Here is a 23886-nt window from a genome sequence, read left to right as displayed (position 1 = left end):
TAACGATTAAAGGAACATAAAGAGTGATAGATGCTTGTTAACGACATTGAGCTCAAAAAATTTAAAAAGTAAAAATTATTTTAAAGGTTCACTCACAAAGAAACTTCGAACTTGTGAAGCAAAATTCAGTGTCAATATTGAAATCTATGTCTAATCAGCACGTCACTTAATAACTGGTTGAAAGTTAATACAAAGATTTGAGTTCCAGCTTACAGGCAGCACTGATGTGGGAAACATTGCCTTCAAGTTTCACTTTTTTATTATTGTATTTTTCCTTCTTCTAGTTATAATTATTAAAAAGCAGAAATAAGTTAAATTACAAATATACACATTCAAATTATAAAACAGGATTAAATTCAGTAAAATTTCTTACTAATGGGACAACTTTTTAGATATGACATGTAGTCCATGTGCAGTGGACCCAAACTTACCAAGTAATCACTGAATCTGTTAATATCTACACATCAGGCACATGAAATGGCAGTATTTAATAATAATAATAATAAATAGAAGTAGTATTGTTACAATTAGGCTTGTATAATGGATAGAAAAACTGTGCCTTATGAACTAAAGCTTACCAAAGAATACACTAGAAGATGTAGACTTGTAAAATATATTATTTTCTTAATAGAAAAAAGAACCTCACTATTAAATTCAAATATTTTGAAGGCCACTCTATCTTGTGGATGAACCAGCAACTCACTTCCAAGTGTTGGTCATTTACTGTGCAACCAGCAGTGAATCCGCCAGACCAGCAGATCTGAGGTGAGGTGTGGCCCAATCAGCAGCAGGAGAGCATGCCACAGTTGGCATACATTACACCAGCAATTCTGGAAAAATGTCAAAAAACCATTTAGGGCTAAATTTATTTTGTTTCGTTAAGATTGTGGACCTGTGTTTTTTTGTGGTTCAAAATTTCTAGGTTCTCCCTTTGGGGATCTACACCACACTTCCATGCTTTCATTTAGGTGACATAACTTATGCTTCTCCATTAGAAGTGCATTGTATATGCACTTCCTTTTCTATCATAGGATTACTCTCTAAAACTTGTCATGGATCTGCTCCTCATTTGTCCTATATAAAACTTGTCTCAGCCATTTCAGTTTATTTTGTATACTCCTGAATTGCAGTATTTGTCTGGCTTTATTTCCATTTTTGTGGAATAACCTATTTCCCAGGGTAATATCATCTACCAAACGCTTTGGGGACATTTTTGTGTAGATATTACAGCGCGGGATTGCACACAATCTACAGAATTCTAGCCTTAATCAAATTTATGCTGCTGTGATGTTTGACATTCCTAACAGAGAATCATCCCACCCCAGAAACATATCGATCATTATAAGCAAGTATCCTGGTTACAATATGGTGTGTGATTTAAATATTATGTAATCACAGGAGATGGGGTCAAAAGTTCTCTCTGTTTCCGGAACACTAATGTAGTGCTTTATCGCTGATACTTTGCCATGAGGATGCCATCTGCTGAGTGCAGGAATTAGTGGATCGTGGAATGCTCGGTGCAGAATCCACAGAATCCAGACTGTTCTGGGACTAGGGTATTGAACATACTGAAATACAGTTGATCCAGTAATTCATTACAGACTACAAGAATTCTGAATGAGAAAGTAAGGAATGAGATTGGACTAGAACTTATGGGAAGAAGCAGATTGGGGTTTATGGATGGTGATGGCCTCAGGTGACTTAACCTCAGAGGAAACAGGATATGGTGGCCGAGCAATTCTAGGCGCTTCAGTCTGGAACTGCGCACCTGCTACAGTCACAGGTTGGAATCCTGCCTCGAGCATGGATGTGTCTGATGTCCTTAGATTAGTTAGGTTTAGGTAGTTCTATGTTCTAGGGGACTGATGACCTCAGATGTTGAGTCCCATAGTGCACAGAGCCATTTAAATTTGAATTTGAAACAGGACAAGTGAAGGTAGTGGTTGTATACTCCGGTAAGTAGTAACAACAGAATATGCTTTGCTCATGTAAATCATTTCTGATGCAAACCTCAAGTTGCTTAGCATTATCTGGTCGCCGGTGTTGCAGAAGTGCTTCCACTCCATCCTGTTCCTACGAGATCCCTAATCTGTGGGTGCAGGTCCCTGGCACCAGTTTCAGAAGAGCAAGCATACATGTGAGAGATGAACATATAAAACTCGATAGCAGAGTCGGTCATTGCAGTATTTTCTCCATGTATTGCCTTACCATGTTATTACATTTCTCTGAGTTCATAATGCAAGTTCATTTAAGCACACTCCCAGCATCATCTTCATCACTGGTTAGGTCTGGATAGTTAGATTAGGTACATAATGCATCTGTTGAGTTAATGTTTGTGTGTTTCTGTTAATATTTTGAGAGAAACTGTGTTCCTCCCTAAACATGGCTAGGTGTACATCTGACATGTATTTAGAATTTTCCTGCTGGAGCAATTGTATTTGGTCTCTCCATGTATTTAGCATTATCCTCCTGTTCAGTTAAGTTTTGTACAGGATGTATCATAAGGAGAAGTGAATGGTGAGCAAGAGTGAAAATATATGGTCTTGCCACTGCCTCATATGGAATACTGTCTGGCTTAGTGAAAATTTCCATTAAATGCAAACTTTCCTCATTTAATTGTGCTAAGATTTCATCCATGGGGTATTTGAACAGGAAGTTCAATACTACTTCATGACATTACTTGGCAATATCTGTTTCACACAATTACCTGTTAAAGGAAATGTACATGTGTTGGTCATGGATAATATTTGAGCCTAATTAGGTAATTTAAAAGTTTATCTTCAGAAATTTTATACTACTTAGTACAAATATATTTGACTTAAATCAGTGGCCATTCACAGCTACTTCTACAGTTACATCACTAAAGACTAATTTACTAGCTCGTGTTTGCAGGAATGTTTTCCTTTTTATTGCCACACACATTTGTTATGTATGAGGCGGAACTATGGGCCTCGTGAGAAAAGGGTGACCCGGTTGAGTCACACAGTTTGACTCTTAGTCTAATAATGTGGTGTGGCCATTAATTGCAGCGTTGATCACGTGGGCTCACATGAGGATCACTGAACTATACTTGATGGGATGTATCTGTAACTTAGGTGGTTAGAAAGTTAGTAGACAGGAATACAATTAAATACTTAGCTTTAATTCAGCATCAGCAGTGAACGTTGATCTAGACTTTGTACAATAATATTTAGAAGTGTAGTTATAGACTGAATAATTCTTTACAATTCTGATTGCTTCACGCATATAGATCAATTTTCAATGTGTAAACTGTAAGTGGCACCCGGCTAGGTCATAGCTACTGACTTAGCTGAAGGCTGTGCTAACTAGCGTATCTCTGCAAATGAGATCTCTAATAGGAATGGTTCACTTGTTACGGCTTCAAAGTTGGCTGTAGAACTGGCCAGTGAGCTAGCCTGTCTCTTAAGACCAGCTGAGTGGCGGCACTTTTTCTGCTAGCATTGAGAGTGGCAACTCGCGGGTCCAATGTGTACTGATAGACTGCGGCCGATTTGAAACCTACAACCTAGCAAGTTTGGTGCCTTGTGGTGTCACCACAACATTCATCTGTCATTTTTCACTATTTTCACCCTGCATATTTCTGTTAATGTTATAAGAGCAACTGCATTGTTCTCTCCACATGTTTGGGTGTAAGACATTAGTTTGGTTGTTACTTTTCCATTCGCTGCTACATACCATTCTAGGCATATCTCTTCTTAAACTAATAGGTCGAGATCAACTCTCCAGTTTTTACTCATTGTGGTTTTTTCACTTCTTCTCCCTTATTTACAGTTACAAATTTTCTTCATTGGATATTTAGGCAGAATCCAATTCCTTGAAATAGTTCTTTTGTCTTGTTGTGCTTGGTTGCTATTGAAACACTTGATAGATTTTCTCTTGTTTTTGTATCAAAATTCCTTTTTTCCTTTGGTCGTTTCACACTGGTCACTACATTCTAATGTTTTTGACCACAAGAATGTGTGAAGTTGGATTGCAACCTTCTCACTTCTTTTACATGCATGGACTTACTTGGCATGCTTAGCTGATCTTCTTGTCTGGATAGCTGGCTCTATGTCAGTCTCCAAAAACTTCTTCTCCAAAGAATGATGGTAGTTAAAGGAATATATACAGGGTGATCCAACTGAAGTTTTGGATGAGATTATCTTGAAAACTATACATTGAGTAAAAGTAGTGGGTAAGAAGAGTTCATACGCTCAAAGGGGGACATCAAATGATACTAGACTTAACCTCCATCCCCTGCCCCATTGAGTGGGGCAGGGGGCAACTTTTAAATATTAAACAGAAACATCCATTTTTTATTCCAGATTTGAATTCTTCATAAAAAAGTAATCAAGTTTTGTCTGAATCAGTTTTTTAAACCATTGACAGATGGTACTGAAATAGAGAAAAAAGTAAAATTGGGGAAGAACTCTGATTTATCTAGAATCATCCAAGAAAGATGCGTAAAATCACTAAAGAATGTGTGCCAAATGTTTTGTTATGCCAAATTAACCTATTTTTGTACAAAACGTACTGTATCCTACTTTTAGCATTACCCAGGAACGACAACATGGATGTAGTGGAATGATGTTCCCATGGGTTGCTTCATTAGTGAGAGTCCCCTTGCCTCTCACATTTTGGGGTGCTTCATTAGTGTGAATCCCCTTACCTCTCACAATTTGGGGTGCTTAATTAATGAAATTAGCCACAAAGAAATTGTTGAAAATTATCCCCATTTGCTTCAATGCATAAAGTCAATTGTCTGCAAAAGTTGTACACAGTTATGAGCAGCACATCCTGTGGTATGGCTGCACATGCTCTTTGAATGCGTTGCTCCATATCGTTTCAGGTTGTGGGCTGTCTTTCACAGACAATAATTTTTTAATAACCCCACAAGAAAAAATCAGGAGATGTTAGGTCTGGTGAACATGGAGGTCACTGAATTGGTCCGCTGCGTCCTATCCACTTACCAGGGTACTGTAAATTTGAAATGTTACACACATTTTTAGCATAATGGGGAGCTGCTTTGTCCTGTTGGAACCACATTCACTGCCTAGTTTCTAAATCAACATCTTCCATTAGCTCCAACAAATCATTGTAGAGAAGTTGTAAATAAGATTCCCTAGTGACATTTCACCCAAAAAATATGGTCCTATCAAGTAAACCATTTAAAGTTTCACACCAGACCATTAACCACCATCTGTGTTGATTGTCAATATTGGTCCTCTGTCAAACCACACTGGCACAGACCCATTGACAATCATGATGATTTAATTTTCCATTATCTAAAAAAATCATTGTCACCTCTTGTGATTTCCAAGGCCCATTGGCAGAAATGCACGTGTATTTGCATATATTTCAGCATTAATGCCTGTGTCAGTGTGATATGATAAGCATGATATTTATGTGCCTTCAAAATCCTCAAAACAGTCGATTTCGGTATTCCAGTTTGTCTCTGAATCGCATGACTACTAATTTCAGGATCCAGTTCAAGACAGGCGAGAATGGTATGGGCAACAGCGTAATTTTCATTGTATTCACAATGACAAGTTGGATGGTGCACATATTCATTATTCGAAACTGCTCTCGACAAGCTTGAAATGTTTTTGCTTGGATGTCGTTTGTTTGGGAAACGATCGGCATACAATTGTGCAGCTGCATCATAATTGTTATGACATTCATCTAAAATTAACATCACATCAACAGTCTCTGAAGGAGGATAGTAAGCCATGTTTTGCTAAGGAATAATTTACTTTAGTCAGTTGATGTTTACGGTTCACAATCGGAAAGTGAAGTGACGTCAGATCACAATGAACCGACCTTTATACTGAGCAATAGTTCGCAGTTTGGCGATGGTAGCACCACAGTCGGGTGATTAATGGTGTTGTGAAGAGTTCCCTAACGAAACTTTAATACCATTCCCCTTCCTCTATCAAAAATTTTTTTTGTAAAAAAAAAAAAAAAAAGAAAAAAGAAAGAAAGAAAAAATCTTAATTTGGTGTAATGAAAGAATTGGTGCACATTTTGCATCAATTTGATGCATCTTTATCTAATCATTCTAAATAAATTGGAGTTCTTTCCCAATTTTAAAGTTTCTTGATTCCAGTGCCATCTGTCAGTGGTTTAAAAAAATGTATCAGATGAAACTTGATTACTTTTTTATTGAGAATACGAATCTGCAATAAAAAATGGTGTTTCCATTTAAGATTTAAAAGTTGCCCCTCACGCAAGGGGGTGGGGGATGGGGGTCACATGTAGTATTATTTGATGGCCCCCTTTGAGCTTATGAACTCATCTTACCCACTATTTTTACTCAATGTATAGTTTTCGAGATAATCTCATCCCAAACTTCAGACGGACAGTTCAACTTTCATAAAGAAAAAAATAATCAGTTCACACATAAACATTAGACTTCTTGTAAGTCATCCATATCATCTCACATTAGACACAAATTAAGATACATTTACCACATAGTTGATTCAACAGCCACCGAAACAGTGAACAAGTCTTGCCTCTAGTACATCTGTGTTAAAAGTTGCTAAAAATCTTTTTTCAACTCATCTGTTTATTTCATCACTACAATAAAGTTACGAAACAGCTCAGAACAACACATAAGTTTCTTGGGGCTGGTGTGTTCTTTCATTACAATTTCCTTGACATGACCGACAAGTGCTGTTGGTTCCATTTGACTGCCATGTCTACGGTCTTCTCACTACACACTTTAGACCTGCACACACAGACAGGTGACACACAGTAGATAGGCTCTCTCACACTTATATTTAAAATATCATGTATTCGGGAAGGTAGAAGGCCGAGTGGTTCTAGAAATTACGCGGAAATTCTCTAAACACTCTTGGTGATATTAATGTAAAGTGCCTCATTCCACATCATTAAGAAACTAAGTAATTGCAGTTGATGTTGCTCTGCACTTGACAATTTAGAATTCAGCATTTTTCACTCTGTTACTGACTCCCCACTGCTCAATTTTGTGGCAAGATTTTGAAATTCTGTCCATTTTCACTTTCTCACTGTGCTCCTTTGTTTTTGCATGTTAAATTAAATCTTTCTTGTGCACATTGAGACCAGTATGAAGTACCCACAGAACAGTGACACCCCCCCCCTCCCCCCTCCCACCATCACCGCTTGCAAATCTTATGGGTACCCCCACGTTGGCAACATTGATGAAAAGTGGTGGTAGAAAATAACCAGTGACTTTAATTGAGTTAGTGTTATATTTCAACCACTTTGTGTGGATGTTAGTTTGCCCAGTTTTTCACCCTTTTATTTAAGGGACTTCATCATTTTTATGCGCATTTGATGCACCTGTTTGAGTGGTGTTACAAATGTGAGAGAGAAGAAATTTAATTACCTTCAAAAGAAATATAGTGTTCCCATAGAAATTGTCAACTTGTGGTTTATGGAACACAAGAGCCCACACAATACTTGTCAATTTTGAAGTTCTTAAAAAATTTCAGGATAATATTTTCTAAAACTGTAAAAAAAAAAAATGTTTTCCTGTGATTCTCTTCACTTCATTAAATCTCTGAGCAATTTTGAGACTTGCTGCTAGATCAAATTCTGATTTCAGAAACTTGTTCATATCGATTAGCACTGGATGACTGTCAAGGTGTTTAATGTGTTAACAAATTATTTAGCAAAGTTTCTGGAAAATGTGGGTTCAAATCCCCCCCCCAGCTTTAATTGGAAAATAATCTGCCACTTTTCAAAGCTTTCAGGTGCTCATGAGGTGGGCTGCTTAATACATCATACATGTCTGCACCTCATCTCAGAATGAAAATTAAATGGAAGACAATTTATCACTATTTTCCTCTATGATCCCTTCTTCCCTTGAATTTTGTAATTCATGTCTTTCGACAACAATAAAAACACCATTGTAAAATTGTTTCCATAAATCAGCAAACTGACAATACAATTTTAGCTTCTTACAACAATATTACATAATTCAAGACATAAAGACTCTACAGTAGTACCTGTTGGCTGTAATACAACATTTTTAGAGACAGCTCTCAAATCATACTAAAAATGTTCTGAAAGCTAATACAAATTTTTGAGTTTTTGGATATTTGCTATATGTAAACAAAAAATAAGCATGCAGATTTAAATACTATACGTGGTGATCTCCAATGTCATCTGACATGAGCAATGAAAATTTTTCGCTGCCAGCAAAACTCAATCAGTGGCTACACTGCAACTAAGTTGTATGTTTTTACTCCAGGGGGCAAGCATTTAAAATATAAAGTTTAACCTATGCAATGTGGTTGGTTTCTTAGAAATTTAAATGTTCACTGTGACCTACCCTTTGGGATTACCTCATCTTCCCCTATATGAATAAAAGAATGCTTGCGCTGGGGAGGAAAAGTACCGTTAGTCACAAGGAGTGAGAAATTATGTAAACTGTAGTGCAGGAGTGGGCAAGAAACCTGCTTGTGTGAGGTACACTTGCACTTGAGCAGGCACCTGAGTGTGGCGTGCATACAGGGGTGCCAGGCAGCTGCTTTCTTCCTCCCCTCCCCTCCCCCCCCCCCCCCCCCCATATTCTTCCCTGCCTTCTCCATGGTGTCTTTTATTTCCTAGCTGCATATCACTTGAGATCCAGCTTATTTAAGTACTGCAAGTCGACTTTGCAATGAAATTAATGTCGGAAACAAAATTTCTACATACAGACTAACTCCACAACAGTTATATAAATTTTCATCAACTACTTTGCTCTTAGCCACAATACATTAATTTTTATAACAGTAAAAAATCTGTCACAGAGTTATGTTGAGCCAAACATTGCCATTACTTTCACAGACTCATGATGAAGACAAGGAGGCTAATGCTGTGGAAAGTAGATCTATTAATTTCATTTGCAAATTGTGAGGAATGTCATCTACAGAAGTAGAAAAAGATCTCAAAGCAATTCGAAAGCTTGGGATAGATTTAGTATCTCCATAAACCACTTAAGTTCCTCTTTTATTGTACTAATTAGAGAAACATAGTCCTTGTCATTTTTTCATGGTCAGAAGATGGAATAGGTAGATGTGCTGCAGCCTTTGATGAAGGCTGTCTTTGCCACACTGCAGGCTTTCTTGTGACAGTGTCAATTACTCCTCACCAATCTCTAAATATGGTCCAGGGATTAATTTTTGACAGGGACGTCATCCTGTAAACTGATGAGGAACTCCCAGCTAATCTGGAGTGGTGTGGTGTTCATTTTATTCGACTTGTGGAGGAGGCTTGCAAAGACAACTGCACCAGTGTTGGCTCCCTTATTCTGCCTTCTGAGAGGGATACCCTCCCAGAGAAGATGTGACATGAAGCCATATGTCCCTCCATGTATGCGGTGCTTTCAGTGCTTGCATTTTGGGCATATGTCTTCTTCCTGCCATACAGGGGACCCTTTGTGTGGTGACTATGGCCATCCAGTCCATGAAGGAATCTCTTGTATTCCAACACCTGTGTGTGTCAGTTGAGCTGACCACCACTCCCCTAGCTTGCCGGATTGCCAGTTTACAAAAGAGAAAAGAAGATCCAAGAATACTTGTCCCTGAATCACCTGTCATATGCTGAGGCCCGCCGAAAGTATGAGAGACTCCACCCATTGCCACTATCTTCAACTTTTGCCTCTGTTACTTCCTTTCCTCCTCCTCCCTTGTCCTTACCCCTTCTCCTTCCCAGTTTCCCCAAACCCCCCACCCCTTGCAGTTCCCACAGCCTCCCATCAGGGAGTGGCTCCCCCTGCCCAGTCAGAGAAGTGCCCAGTGCTCCATTCTTCAGCATCAGCTGATGATTGGGCTCCCTTCTGGGATTCCTCTCCCCAGTGTCTCTCAGGCCAGAAGACTCTGACCACCACTCAGCCACGAAGTGCACCATTTGTGCACCCCAAGGTCACCCATTCTCTTTCAGTTCCAGATCTTGCAGAAACCATTACACCCTCTGTGTCCTGCCCTTCTCCACCTCAGAAAAAGAAGAAGAAGAAACATAAATCCCAAGACAAGGCACCAACAGTGCCCCTGGAGGTGCCATCTTGCCTCTCGCAACATGAGTCTGACATCTTATTCATGGTTATCACCCCATCCTTGCAGGTGATGACTAGTGACTGACCTCCTCCCCAGCTTCTGCATGTCTACCTTGATAGTATCCCTTGCAATTCCACTGGATGATCATGTGGGAATAGTACATCACCTACCAGAAATGCAACATATTGTCTCCTCCTATTCTGCATTCTGTCTTGTTCTTCAAGAAACACATTTCTGTGAGGGAGTGTGATCAACATTTCGTGGTTACCTGGTGTTCTGTTGGAACCATGCTGGCTCTGGGGTAGCATGTGGTGGGTTCTGCACATTGGTTCTCTCCGATCTCATTAGTGACTGCCAGATTTGTTTGCACTCAAACCACTATCGCTTCCAAGTTGGTACATAGGGGATCCAATCACCATTTTCAATGTCTACCTCCATCCAGGTAGGCCAATTCCTTATGTCTACCTTAATCCAGCAACTCCAACCACCATTTCTCCTCCTTGGGGACTTCAGTGCCCACCATCCACTGTGGGGGAGTGTTACTTCAATGGGTAGGGGTATCCTAATTGACCAACTTATCACGGACCTCGATTTGTGTCTCCTCAATGATGATTCCTCTACTGACTTCAATGCCACCCATGGCACCTTCTCTGCTATCAATCTCACGATCTCCTCCCTTGCCCTGGTGGCTTCCCTACATTGGTCATCCCATGATGACCTTTGTGATAGTGACCACTTTCTGGTGATTCTATGGTTCCTCTGCTGATACCAGGCAGACAGGCCCCCATGTCGTGCATTCCACTGGGCCAATTAGCCTTTATTTATGTTTGCTGTGAACCCCCCTCTCAAATACCTTTGATGCAGTCGTGCAAGGCGTCCCTGCCACTATTTTCTGCTGACACTGCTGTTAAACCACATTTGGCTCACTTGTGCTTTTCTGTCACAATGGCAAGACAGTATAGTTAGCCCTGTCCTTAAGCCCAGGAAAAACCTAGTGTCTCTAGTCAGACTAATTGGGTGGTAGCTGTCCAATGTACTTTGTAAACTGATCAAAAGGATGATCAGCTTCAGATAATGTTGGGTACTTGAATCTCAGGACCTTTTGTCCTTGTATCAGTGTGGCTTTTGGACAGAGCGACCTCCAAATGGTCATTTATCCAGATTGGAATCAGCCATTTCACAGACTTTTACTCATCGCTGGCACCTTACTGCCATCTTCTTTGAACTATATAAGGCATATGACATGGCTTGGCGCCATCACATTTTAGTTACCCTCCATAACTGGGGCTACCGTAGTCCCCTTCCAATTTTTATCCATAGGTTTTTATTTCACCAGCTCTTCTGGCTTTTGGTTGGCATTTCACTTAGTGCCCCCCAGATTCAGTAGAATGGTATCCCACAGGGTTCTGTGCTAAGTGTCACACTGTTCCTCATTGCCATCAATGTGCTTGTGGCCTCTGTTGGGCTTCTGGTTACACCGGCATTGTACATCGACAATTTTTGTATCTGGTGCAGCTTCCACTCGGCACCTTGGAGCTGGCGCTTAGCAGATGCTTCCATCCGATGGGCCTCTGCATGGGCCACCACCCGTGGCTTCCAGTTTTCTTCCTCCAAAATGTGCATTGTGCATTTTAGTCATAGACCGACATTACACCCCGATCCAGAACTTTATTAATGTAACCAGTTCCTTGATGTTATAGCACAGTCCCATTTCTTGGACCTTATTTCTGATAACAAGCTGGCATGGCTGCCCCACACTCACCACCTAAAGACTACATGTATGTGGAAGCTTAATGTTCTCCACCTCCTGGCCCACACATGTTGGGGTGCTGACCATTCCACTCTTCTCCATCTTTACCATAATCTAGTCTGGACATGAGCAGAGCATGGTAGTCAGGCTTATGGCTCAGCAGCTGCTTCCACTTTAACTCCTTGACCCTGTCAATCATTGTGTGGTGCATATGGCTATTGGTGCCTTTTGCACTAATCCTGTTGATAGTCTCCTCACAGAAGTGGGGAGTTCCCTTCTACACATCCAAAGGTGTCAAACCCTTTTTCTTACACAATCACAGTTTGCCAATTCCCTGACCATCCTCTGTAACCTGGGCTCTTCGTCAATGAGGGATGTCTCCCTCCTGTCTTCTACTGGCTTCAAACACCATCTATTTCTGAGATCATGTAGTGTGTTCACAGCAGGGCATCTAGCTATTCAGAGAGCCCTCCTTTCTTTCTCAGGCCTCTTTCCACAGTGTTTTAATTTGTTCAGACTCCATGAGCAGCCTGCAGGCTATTGATCAATGTTGCTCTTTTCAGCATTTGGTCTCTACTATTCATGACCTTCTCTCTGACCTTGAGTGTGCTGCCTCTTAAGTTTTCTTTCTCTGGATCCTAAGTCATGTGGGCATCCCAGGTAGTGAACTGGCTGACTGATTAGAGAAGCAGATACTTACCCCCATTTCATTTCCCGATTCCAGCTGTGGATATGTGGATCTACATTAAATCTCTCTTTCCTCAAAAGAGGAATGCCCTCTGGAGTGCTACTGCTATGAGTAAAAAGCTCTGTACGATCAAGGAGTCTACTGCAGTACGGCTCTCTTCCTTCCACTCCTCTCAGAAGGAATCCACTGTTTTATGCCCTTTACACATTGGTTGTACAAGGCTCACCCATTGTTTCCTCCTACATAATGACCCTTCCCCCACAATGTGGTTGTCTAACCAGACTGACTGGACTTAACACGAAGGGCCAAGAGATGGGGGGGACATTCCAACAATATGTGAGATACTGTCTTCCAGATTCCTTAAATGTAATATTAGCAGACGATCCATGGATGGTTGAACTGGTCCTCAGTTTCTTCCATGGAAGTGGTTTTTATTTCCAGATTTAAGGTTCTACTTTAGTCTTGGTGCTGGGGCAGGTTGGTTGTGGTTGGGACTTCTTTTACAGTCTTCTCGGTCTGTGACCCCACACAGTGCCCCCCTCCCCCCCCCCCCCCCCCCTCCTTCCCCTTTTCCAAGTTTTTTGGTTTGATCTTACCTTTTATGTTTTAATGTACGTGTTTGATAATCATTATTTTATAATTTGATTCCCCTAACTGGATCCATCCACTTTTAGCAGGCCCTCTTTCTTCTGTGACTCACTTTGGAATCACAGACTGATGACCTTGCCGTTTGATTGATTGATAAACTGAGAGGGGTTATGGGACCAATGTATTAATCTGGTGGAGATGCCACAATAGAAAAGTACTAAGGAGTGGGTCACACTAGTTTTATGTACTCAGTTTACCCATGAAGAAGACTATTTTTTGAAAATTCTCGCAATAAAAAACTGACCCTTCATCTCAACACACTATACAACTCTGACACTATAAAGTTAAAATTTTTTATTTTTTGACAACTTTTATTTTAGTCATCAGTTTCTTCCGCCATTGGCTATCTCCTTATCTCCAAATGCCAAAATAAAGAAAAGAACAACTTACATTGAGACCTGAACAAGTGCAAATATTTTCACTAGGTCTACTGTAGAGTTCCTAAAATGGTACCAACATACACATGATTCATAATAATGGGAGGCATTTGGTGAATGGGTGCATTGTCAACTAAGCAGCTTTATGTATGAAATTCCCTGATTTCCAATATTCTGAGTGTGCTTTTGCTTCCCTACATTTTGCACTAGATGTGCAGGTGCTTTATTACTTTCACTGTTAGTGAATAACTGCTTGAAATGTTGCTACAATATTTGTCTATTATAGAATTTTTACAGTCGAATATTGCTTTATACTGGACATGCATATCTTGTGCAATGAGTCATAAAAGCAGAAAACACCTGTTCACCAAACGCCACCCATAAATATAACCATATGCATTTAATACCAATTCACTAAGATTGAAAGTAGACCTAGAGAAAATATTTATACTTGTTTCTAGTTTTAATTTTGACTGGTTTCAGCCTGGAATGGCGATCTTAAGATGCTACATTAGAGGAGAGGAAAGTTGATATTATTTCATAAAGTGATTCTTTGAAACAAAAAAACAAATGTTAACAGTAAGTCGCACCTCAAACAGATGTTTTGTTCAGAAACTCACAGTATTTTGACAAGTGCAGTGGGTAAACCTTCGTAAGACACAAACTAGAAGCGGTTTTGCATTGCAGGTGTCAGCAGGGGCCATACTTTGCACCTGTGATGGTTTCCTGAGATGACTGAGACAGCAAGGTAGCACATCTGGAAGTGGTCAATGTCATCCCATACATTCTGTTGACATGGTGCACAGCAGTAGTCCCAGTTCAGTCTCTGCATATCTTTGGCATCCTACCAGCATGGTGTGTCGATGGCTGTTTGGCTATTCCTTTGCAAGGGTGGCCCATAATGGCTCTTCTGAGCACCCCCACCCTTTGCAAGCAGAGCATTGACCAAGGTGTATTGTCAGATTGTCATGTGGCCAAACATAGTGAGAAACCCCACTTATGTGTAGTGGATTTGGTGCATCAGTTGAAACCTATCTTGGGCTGCCAATCCCCCAACTGGGTTGACTTCAAATGCTTCCAAGAACTGACAGATGTGCATCTTCATCTTGTTAAAAGCACAGGTGGCAGTTGCGCTCCTGCACCACCTATAATGGTTTGAAGTCGTGCCGCTGGCTTATCGCCCATCAGCCCACCTACCTAAGCGTGCTCCTCGGGGATTTCTCCGAACTGCAGTGTTGCCTCCATTGTGTGCACTGTGCCAGTGACTGGTGGGTGCATTCGTGTGGCTAACAGTTCACCACTGGAATGGAGGAACCTCTGCACCGTCCTACTGACAGCTTTGCTCACAGCTGGCAGTCGAGCAGGTAGATTCTGCATACCTGGGTGTAATCTTCAGCCCCTTGAACTGTAGACAGACAATCTCTCTTGAGCATCAGCTGAACTCGTAGAAATTCTCCACATAACTGTACAGTTATAATGCGCACTACACAATATTCCTTACTGTTTTATGAAAAAGGAGAGGACAACATGTCTAATCTTGACATAGTTCGCACAACAATGGATCGCCCAGTGTTTTTTCAGTGTGGGATTTAGAAATAAGAAAGTAATTCTCAAGTAAGAGTACATCAAACAACAAAGTATCAAATAAACTCACTTCACCAGTGTCATGTGGCTCAAAATGAAACAAAGTATCCTGTAGTAATTTGAAATTTATTTACATGCAATTGGTGATAAGTGTTTAATATCTGACATAAGAATGATTATTTCTCTCACAAGAAGGGATAAGGACAGCACAGGGCTAGTATTCATGTCATTTACATGTGTGTGTTTCACCACTAACCTATGCTTTTAACAAGATAAAGACTTAACAAGATCAAGTTTTCACTCTGCAATGGAGATTAATTTTGGTAATGGTTTCCCCATGATACTCTTTTTCTCAGGAGTGCTCGTTCAGAAATTAATGCATGAGAATGTCTGAAGTTGTGGAAGGTACATTGAGGTGCTGGAAAAAGAAAAGCTGTGAGGGCAGGCTGTGAGTCATAACCAGAAAACACAGTTGCTATGATCTGTTCTCAAAAAAAAAAAAAAAAAAAAAAAAAAAAAAAAAAACAAAAAAAAAAGAGGAAAAGAAAAGGCGCAGTTCTAGGTTAGAGTTCCATTATAACAAACAGTCTGAATCTGCCACCAAGTTCAGAAATAGCATGCACATTGCACTGTAGTGAAAATTTCATTCTGTAAATGTATGTAAATTAATCTATACATGTATTGACATCTCTGCTTAGAAATTACACAATCACCATTTGCCAATTCCCTGACCATCCTGTGAATGGTGTCCTCTTTGCAAGTGAGGGCTGTCTCACTGGTGGCAACCTCCCACAGGCGGGATTGCTGGTTGGCATGTGTCTCACTTCCCTTTGTCGTTCGTTGGGATCTCCATATCCACTCACTGGAATGGACCTTGTGCATTTCACTTATCTCCCCTCCCCCTTCCCTTTCAGCCCCCCCCCCCCCTTCCTATGATCCTTGGATGGTACCTAGACCACATATTAGGAGCAACCTGTTTCAGGGTCCTAAGGTCTCTGCTGCACCTATGGTTTTCTAGAATCTTTTAGGTGCCATCCATGCAGTTACAGGGTGCCTTCATCTTTTACACTGATGGTTCTAAGACAGTTGACAAGGTGGGATACACTTCCACATCTTGTACTGCCATTGAACAATATTTATTGCCAGGATCATGTGGTGTGCTCACAGCAGAGTTTTAGCTATTCACAGGGCCCTCCTTTCCATTTCTCAGGCTTCCCTCCACAGTGTTTTAATTTGTTCAGACACAATGAGCAGCCTGCAGCCTATCAACTGTTGCTACTTTTGTCACCCTTTGATCTCTGCTATCCATGACCTTCTCACTGTCCTTGGCCATGCCACATGCTCAGTTTGCTTTTCTAACAATACACTCAGCCAGTTAATTCCCTGGGATGCCCACATGACTTGGGACCCAGAGAAAGATGATACTTAACCCCATTCCTTTTCATGATTTCAGCTGCAGATATTTGGATCTAGATCAAACCTCTTTGCCCGGAAGTGGAATGACATCTGGTGTGCTACTGCTCCTGGTAATAAACTCCGCAAGGGCAAGGAATCTGCTGCAGTTTGGCTCTTTTCCTTGCACTCCTCTAGAAAGGAATCAACTGTTTTATACCCTCTATTCAATGGTCATAGTAGGATTACCCATTGTGGGGGTGATTCATTACTTAGGAAGAAACAATGTTGTTGGGGAGTCAGACTGAATGTCCCCCCTGCGGGTCCGGGGATTAGAATAGGCCCGAGGTATTCCTGCCTGTCGTAAGAGGTGACTAAAAGGAGTCCATCCCCCTCACGGGGGTAGTTAGCGCCTGCGTCCGGAGACGGACGGTTCCACGACGTATAATTGTGGTCTTTTTGGTTTTTCACTTCCCGTTTCTTCCTTCCTTTGGTTGGTTCCTTTCTTTGCTCTTCTCCACCTCACTGTCTTCCTTACTCTTTCCCTTGACTTCTTCTCCTTGCCTCCTCATTGCCTTCTTCTCCTTGCCTTCTCATTGCCTTCTTCTCCTTGCCTTCTCATTGCCTTCTTCTCCTTGCCTTCTCATTGCCTTCTTCTCCTTGCCTTCTCTGGTCTAGGCCTCGGCGTTTGAGACAGTCTGTCCTCTTTCTCCCTCTCTCTCTTCTTTTTCCTCTTCTTCCTTCCTCCCTGTGCGTGCCTGAAGGCTGACCAACGCGTTCGCACGCGTAGCCGGTGACGGGGTAACGCGTAATTCCCCGCCCTGGGTAGACACTTTAAGGCACGCACGTACCCCCTGGTAAAGGCCAGGCCCAGGGAGGGGTGATTGCCTGAGCTGATACCTTCTGACCATGCCGATTGGTCCCTCCGGCTGTTTCTCGGGAGGTGTGACCTGAGGCGTAAACATTCACCTAAGGCGGGAGAGCCCTCTGAGAGGGTCCCCACAAGGAAGGAGCGCGCCATCGGAGATGCTGGCAATCATGGGGGATTTCTCCGCAATGGATTCTACTCCATCTCTTTCGACTTCTGCCCAAAAACGGAAACGTGACCAGCCACCAGTGACAAAAGTACTACCGCCTGCCCCACAGTTCCTCGTCGTTTCTCGATCTGAGGACGGAAAGGATTTTTCTGCTGTCAACCCTTTCATTATCCAGAAGGGCGTAGATGCCATAGCCGGATCTGTCAAATCTTGTACCAGGTTGCGTAATGGTACCTTATTACTAGAAACTGAGAGCGCCTTTCAGGCACAAAAACTGCTTCGGGCCACACTCCTGTACACGTTCCCTGTCCGGGTGGAGGCTCACCGAACTTTGAATTCGTCTCGTAGTGTGGTCTATACTAGATCCCTCGACGGATTGACTGATGAGGAGATTCAATCTTTCCTCGCTGAGCAGGGCGTGACGGCTGTCCATAGGGTCATGAAAAAGGTCAACAATGACCTTGTACCGACCCGGACACTTTTCTTGACTTTTGATAGTGTTAAGCTGCCATCGCGCATCAAGGTGGGCTACGAGGTTATTTCTGTTCGCCCCTATGTCCCGACACCTACGCGCTGCTACCAGTGTCAGCGTTTCAATAACACTCGACAGTCTTGTTCCAATGCGGCTAAATGTGTCACTTGTGGCAGGGATGCCCATGAGGGTGACTGTCCACCTCCGTCTCCTCGTTGTGTGAACTGTCAGGGTGACCATGCCGCATCCTCCCGCGACTGTCTTGTCTATAAGGAAGAACGCTGTATCCAAGAAATTCGGGTCAAAGAAAAAGTGTCCACCTCGGCTGCTCGCAAGCTATTGGCTAGTAGGAAGCCCACGCTGCTCCCAGTGGGGAAATACAGTACTGTCCTCGCCTCTCCTCGGACTACCAGGGAGGTGGCAACCCAGACATGCGATCTGACCTTCAGCACCACGTTCATCCATTCGGCCAGTGCTAAGATCGCGCGGTCGACGTCACTTCTTCCTCCCATCACCCCTCAGACACCAGCCCCTTCATCAGCTTCTGCTAAGACGAAGACCCCGAAGTCAGATGCACGGGCCTTCAAAAAGGAACCATCCCGTGCAGACTTCCTACGTCCCTCGACCTCCCAGCCTTCGACCGGTACCTCCACCAAACGACCTTCCAAGAAGGCTCATAGGAAGCACAGTTCTCCTTCTCCGCCACGGCGCATTTCTTCTCCTGCGCCACCCAGCCGTTGCCGCCCCAGGCCGTCATCCGTTTCGCCTGGCCGCACCACTGGTAGCTGAACATCTGGCCGTTCACTCGCGGCGGAAGCTTCCCCTCCCGGCCATGTTGCCGAGATTTCGGATGAACTTATGGACCCAATGGACGATGACTGTCCACCTACTGATAGCGGTGGCAGTGCTCGCTCGAAGTCAGGCCCTCAGCGACCTTCGAGGTGACCCCTTCTTTCCTCTTCCTTTTCTTCTTACGATGGCACTTATTCACTGGAATATTCGCAGCATTCGCTCCAATCGAGAGGACTTGAAGTTGCTGCTCCGCTTGCACCGTCCGCTCGTCGTAGCCCTCCAGGAAACGAAGCTACGCCCATGCGATCAAATTGCCTTGGCACACTACACCTCTGTGCGTTTTGACCTACCCCCTGTGGTAGGTATCCCGGCTCATGGAGGGGTTATTTTGCTGGTCCAGGATGATATTTACTACGATCCCATCCCGTTGCACACCGGCCTGCAGGCAGTTGCCATCCGCATTACTCTCCCCACTTTCACATTTTCCATTTGTTCTGTTTACACTCCATCGTCGTCTGCCGTTACCAGGGCAGACATGATGCAACTTATTGCTCAGCTACCTGCACCATTTTTGTTAACTGGAGACTTCAATGCCCACCATCCCCTTTGGGGCTCTCCAGCATCCTGCCCGAGGGGCTCCCTGTTAGCAGACCTTTTCAACCAGCTCAATCTTGTCTGCCTCAATACTGGCGCCCCTACTTTTCTTTCAGACACATCTCACACCTATTCCCATTTAGACCTCTCTATATGTACTCCCCAACTTGCACGCCGGTTTGAGTGGTATGCACTTTCTGATACATATTCGAGCGACCACTTCCCGTGTGTTATCCATCTCCTGCAATATACCCCCTCTCCGTGCTCCTCTAGTTGGACCATCTCCAAGGCAGACTGGGAGCTCTTCTCTTCCTGGGCGACCTTTCAAGATCAAACCTTCACAAGCTGCGATCGTCAGGTCGCACACCTCACGGAAGTCATTCTTGCTGCTGCTGAATATTCCATCCCTGACCCTACTTCTTCTCCACGTCGCGTACCAGTCCCCTGGTGGACCGCAGCATGTAGAGATGCTTTACGTGCTCGTCGATGTGCTTTACGCACCTTTAAACGCCACCCTACAGTGGCGAATTGTATCAATTATAAACGATTACATGCACAGTGTCGTAGTATTATTAAAGAAAGCAAGAAAGCCAGCTGGGCTGCTTTTACAAGCACCTTCAACAGTTTTACTCCTTCTTCTGTTGTCTGGGATAGCCTGTGCCGGCTATCTGGCACTAAGGTCCACTCACCAGTTTCTGGCTTGACGGTCGCGAATGATGTCCTTGTGGCCCCTGAGGATGTCTCCAATGCCTTCGGCCGCTTTTTCACAGAGGTTTTGAGCTCCACTCATTACCACCCTGCCTTCCTCCCCCTAAAACAGGCAGAGGAGGCTAGGCCACTTAACTTCTGCTCCTCGAATCGTGAAAGTTATAATGCCCCATTCACCATGCGGGAACTCGAAAATGCTCTTGCCCGGTCATGGTCCTCCGCTCCAGGGCCAGATTCTATTCATATGCAGATGCTGAAGAACCTTTCTCCTGCGGGTAAAGGTTTCCTTCTTCGTACTTATAATCGCATCTGGATTGAGGGACATGTTCCCGCATGCTGGGGCGAGTCTATTGTTGTACCGATTCCTAAGCCGGGGAAGGACAAGCAGTTGCCTTCTAGTTATCGACCCATTTCGCTTACCAGCTGTGTCTGTAAGGTGATGGAGCGAATAGTTAACTCTTGTTTGGTTTGGCTCCTCGAATCTCGATGCCTACTTACCAATGTACAATGTGGATTTTTTAGGCGCTGCTATGCTGTTGACCATCTGGTTACCTTGTCGACCTTCATTAGGAATAACTTCTTGCGGAAGCGCCCGACCACGGCTGTGTTCTTTGATTTGGAGAAGGCTTACGACACCTGTTGGAGGGCGGACATTCTCCGCACCATGCATACATGGGGCCTTCGCGGTTGCCTCCCTCTTTTTATTCGTTCCTTTTTAATGGATTGACAGTTCAGGGTACGTGTGGGTTCTGTCCTGTCAGACACCTTTTGCCAGGAGAATAGGGTGCCACAGGGCTCAGTTTTGAGCGTCACTCTCTTCGCCATAGCGATCAATCCAATAATGGATTGCCTCCCAGCTGATGTATCAGGCTCCCTTTTCGTGGATGATTTTACCATCTATTGCAGCACGCAGCGTACATGTTTCCTGGAGCGCTGTCTTCAGCGTTCTCTTGACCGTCTTTACTCCTGGAGTGTCGCCAGTGGCTTCCGTTTTTCTGCCGAAAAGACTGTCTGTATTAACTACTGGCGCTACAAAGAGTTTCCCCCACCCTCCCTATGACTCGGTCCCGTTGCTCTCCCATTCGTGGAGACAACAAAATTTTTAGGTCTTACATTTGACAGGAAACTTAGCTGGTCTCCACATGTGTCATATTTGGCTGCCCGTTGTACCCGTTCTCTAAATGTCCTCCGTGTTCCTAGTGGTATGCCGTGGGGAGCGGATTGAACCATCCTACTTCGTCTATATCGGTCGATCGTCTGCTCCAAACTGGATTATGGGGGCTTCGTATACATCTCGGCACGGCCGTCCATCTTACGCCGCCTCAACTCCATACAACATCGGGGTTTACGTCTTGCGATCGGAGCATTTTATACTACTCCCGTTGAGAGTCTTCATGCTGAAGCCAGTGAATTGCCACTCACCTACCAGCGTGATACACTGCTTTGTCGTATGCCTGTCGGCTACTGTCAATGCCCGACCACCCGTCTTATCGTACCTTTTTGACGACTCTCTCGACCATCAATATGGGTTGTATGTCTCTGCCCTGCTACCCCCTGGAGTCCGCTTTCGTCACCTCCTTCAACACCTTGATTTTTCACTCCCTGCAACCTTTAGAGTCGGCGACAGCCACACGCCACCATGGCTCCAGGCTCGGGTTCACGTTCACCTTGACCTCAGCTCGCTCCCAAAGGAGGCTAACCCCGGTTCGGTACACCACTCCCGTTTTCTCGAACTTCATTCGAAGTTCATTAATATGACCTTCATTTACACAGATGGCTCTAAGACCAATGACGGAGTCGGGTGTTCTTTTATTGTCGGGGCACTAAGTTTCAAATACCAGCTCCATGGCCATTGTTTGGTCTTCACAGCTGAACTCATTGCCCTCTACCAAGCTGTTCTTTACATCTGCTGCCACCGACATTCTGCTTATGTCATCTGCTCCAATTCCCTGAGGGCCATCCAGAGCCTCAGTGATCCGTATCCGGTTCACCCTTTCGTGTACCGGATCCAATGCTCTCTTCAGCAGCTGGTGGACGACGGTTCTCCGGTTAGCTTTATGTGGGTTCCTGGCCATGTCGGTATCCCTGGGAAGGAAGCTGCAGATGCCGCGGCCAAGGCTGCAGTCCTCCAGCCTCGGACAGCTTCTTGTTGTGTCCCTTCATCAGATTGCAGCAGGGTCATTTGTCGGCGCATTTTATCGCTGTGGCATGCCGATTGGGCTGCACTTACGGACAACAAGCTTCGGGCCTTGAAACCTCTTCCCGCAGCTTGGACGTCCTCCTCCCACCCTTCTCGCTGGGAGGAGGTCGTTTTGGCTCAGTTACGAATTGGACACTGCTGATTCAGCCATCGCCATCTGCTGACGGCTGCGCCGGCACCGTTCTGCCCATGTGGGCAGTTGATGACGGTCCACCACATTTTAACGTCCTGTCCCGATTTTAATACTCTGCGTCTTGATCTTGGCCTGCCATGTACTCTGGATGCCATTTTAGCAGATGACCCAGGAGCAGCTGCTCGCATTCTTTGTTTTATCAACTTGACAAACCTGTCCAAGGACATTTGATTATGCTGTTTCTTTTAATCCTATGGCTGTTACTACGTCCTATATAGTGTTGTCCCTTTTAGTTGCTGTTTTAACCTTGTGCCTCGCGGTGCATTCCTAACTTAGTATGGGCGCTAATGACCATTGTAGTTGTGTGCCCTAAAACGACAAAAAAAAAAGAAGAGGTGCAGTTCATATAATAGCCCGTCCATAGTAACTCTGAAGTAGGTCTATTCCAGTTTCTGTTGATCTGCCTCAGCCAGACAGAGATCATCCATCTGATAACAACTTTCCTGTCATTTCTCTTTGTAGCTTCCTCAATCTAGCACCCATCCTCTTTTGTACATGTCTACAACACTCAAGTTTCTTTACCAAGGTATCACCATAAACATTGAACTCATTAATTTTATTGAAAGCTTTAGAGTCCCCATTGCCTAGGTACTTCATCTATATAACATTATAAATGGGAATCGACCTCAGAAATATTTTAAGAGCTCCACCACACTCCTCCATACCTCCTGTGTAACCATCATAATTCTTAGAACACTGATGTTCAATATGTCCTCCAGTGTTACCATGGCAGGTATGGCAGTACTTAGATAAGCACTCAACATCAACAACTTTTCCATTCTCTAGAGAAGTACCACTTGTCCTCTATGTTTTCATGTTCCGTCAAATGCAACAACAATGTCCCTGGTTCCAATAATATTTACAGTTTCTTCCACTGCACATTTCATAGATGCTTTTGACACAACAGTCAAGGCACCTAAAAGTGTTTTATGTACTTGTTGTTCCTAGTGCGAGGAGGGGGAAGGTCCATCAAACTACAAAACACTTGATAGCCTTTTTCCCTTTTCGTATTGCACACATGCATACACCAACTTCAAAATCACATTGAATTACACACAATGTTTGAAGTCATTTTCGAGATTTATTGCAGGATCTACACAGAAAAACTACTTTTGATGCTAAACCCTTCCTGCTAGTTTGTTGTTCAGTTATTTCCAGACAGCCTATACCATCACATTGCTTACATTTCACCACTTCCTTTATCAAAGCAGATAAGGTGCCCACATCAACAACAACAAATCCACTACAAACAGTGTCACTGTTAACACAAAAATTTGAATCAGCAGTAGGATTGGCGGGAGATGATACGTACATTACTTTCAATAGTGTGGCTTCCTTTGCTTGTGAACTGGTTACCATGGAATTTCCTTTTATTGAATTTTTTGATGCATGGCATAGTTTGCATTTATTGCACACTAAATGATATATA

The 23886-nt window shown here is 43.4% G+C and overlaps 1 long non-coding RNA gene across 1 annotated transcript in view; it reads left to right on the top strand.

Annotated features, from left to right (window-relative positions):
- Positions 1-5764: 5764 nt before the first annotated feature.
- The window catches only part of LOC124742277, a 199516-nt gene continuing 181394 nt past the window's right edge, over positions 5765-23886 (top strand). The window contains exon 1 of the long non-coding RNA XR_007010250.1: positions 5765-5871. This is a non-coding gene — a long non-coding RNA (uncharacterized LOC124742277). The remainder of the gene's footprint in view (positions 5872-23886) is intronic.

Source organism: Schistocerca piceifrons, unplaced genomic scaffold (assembly GCF_021461385.2).
Source record: "Schistocerca piceifrons isolate TAMUIC-IGC-003096 unplaced genomic scaffold, iqSchPice1.1 HiC_scaffold_2290, whole genome shotgun sequence".
NCBI classification, from domain to species: domain Eukaryota; kingdom Metazoa; phylum Arthropoda; class Insecta; order Orthoptera; family Acrididae; genus Schistocerca; species Schistocerca piceifrons.
This window is presented reverse-complemented; position numbering and strand designations above follow the sequence as displayed.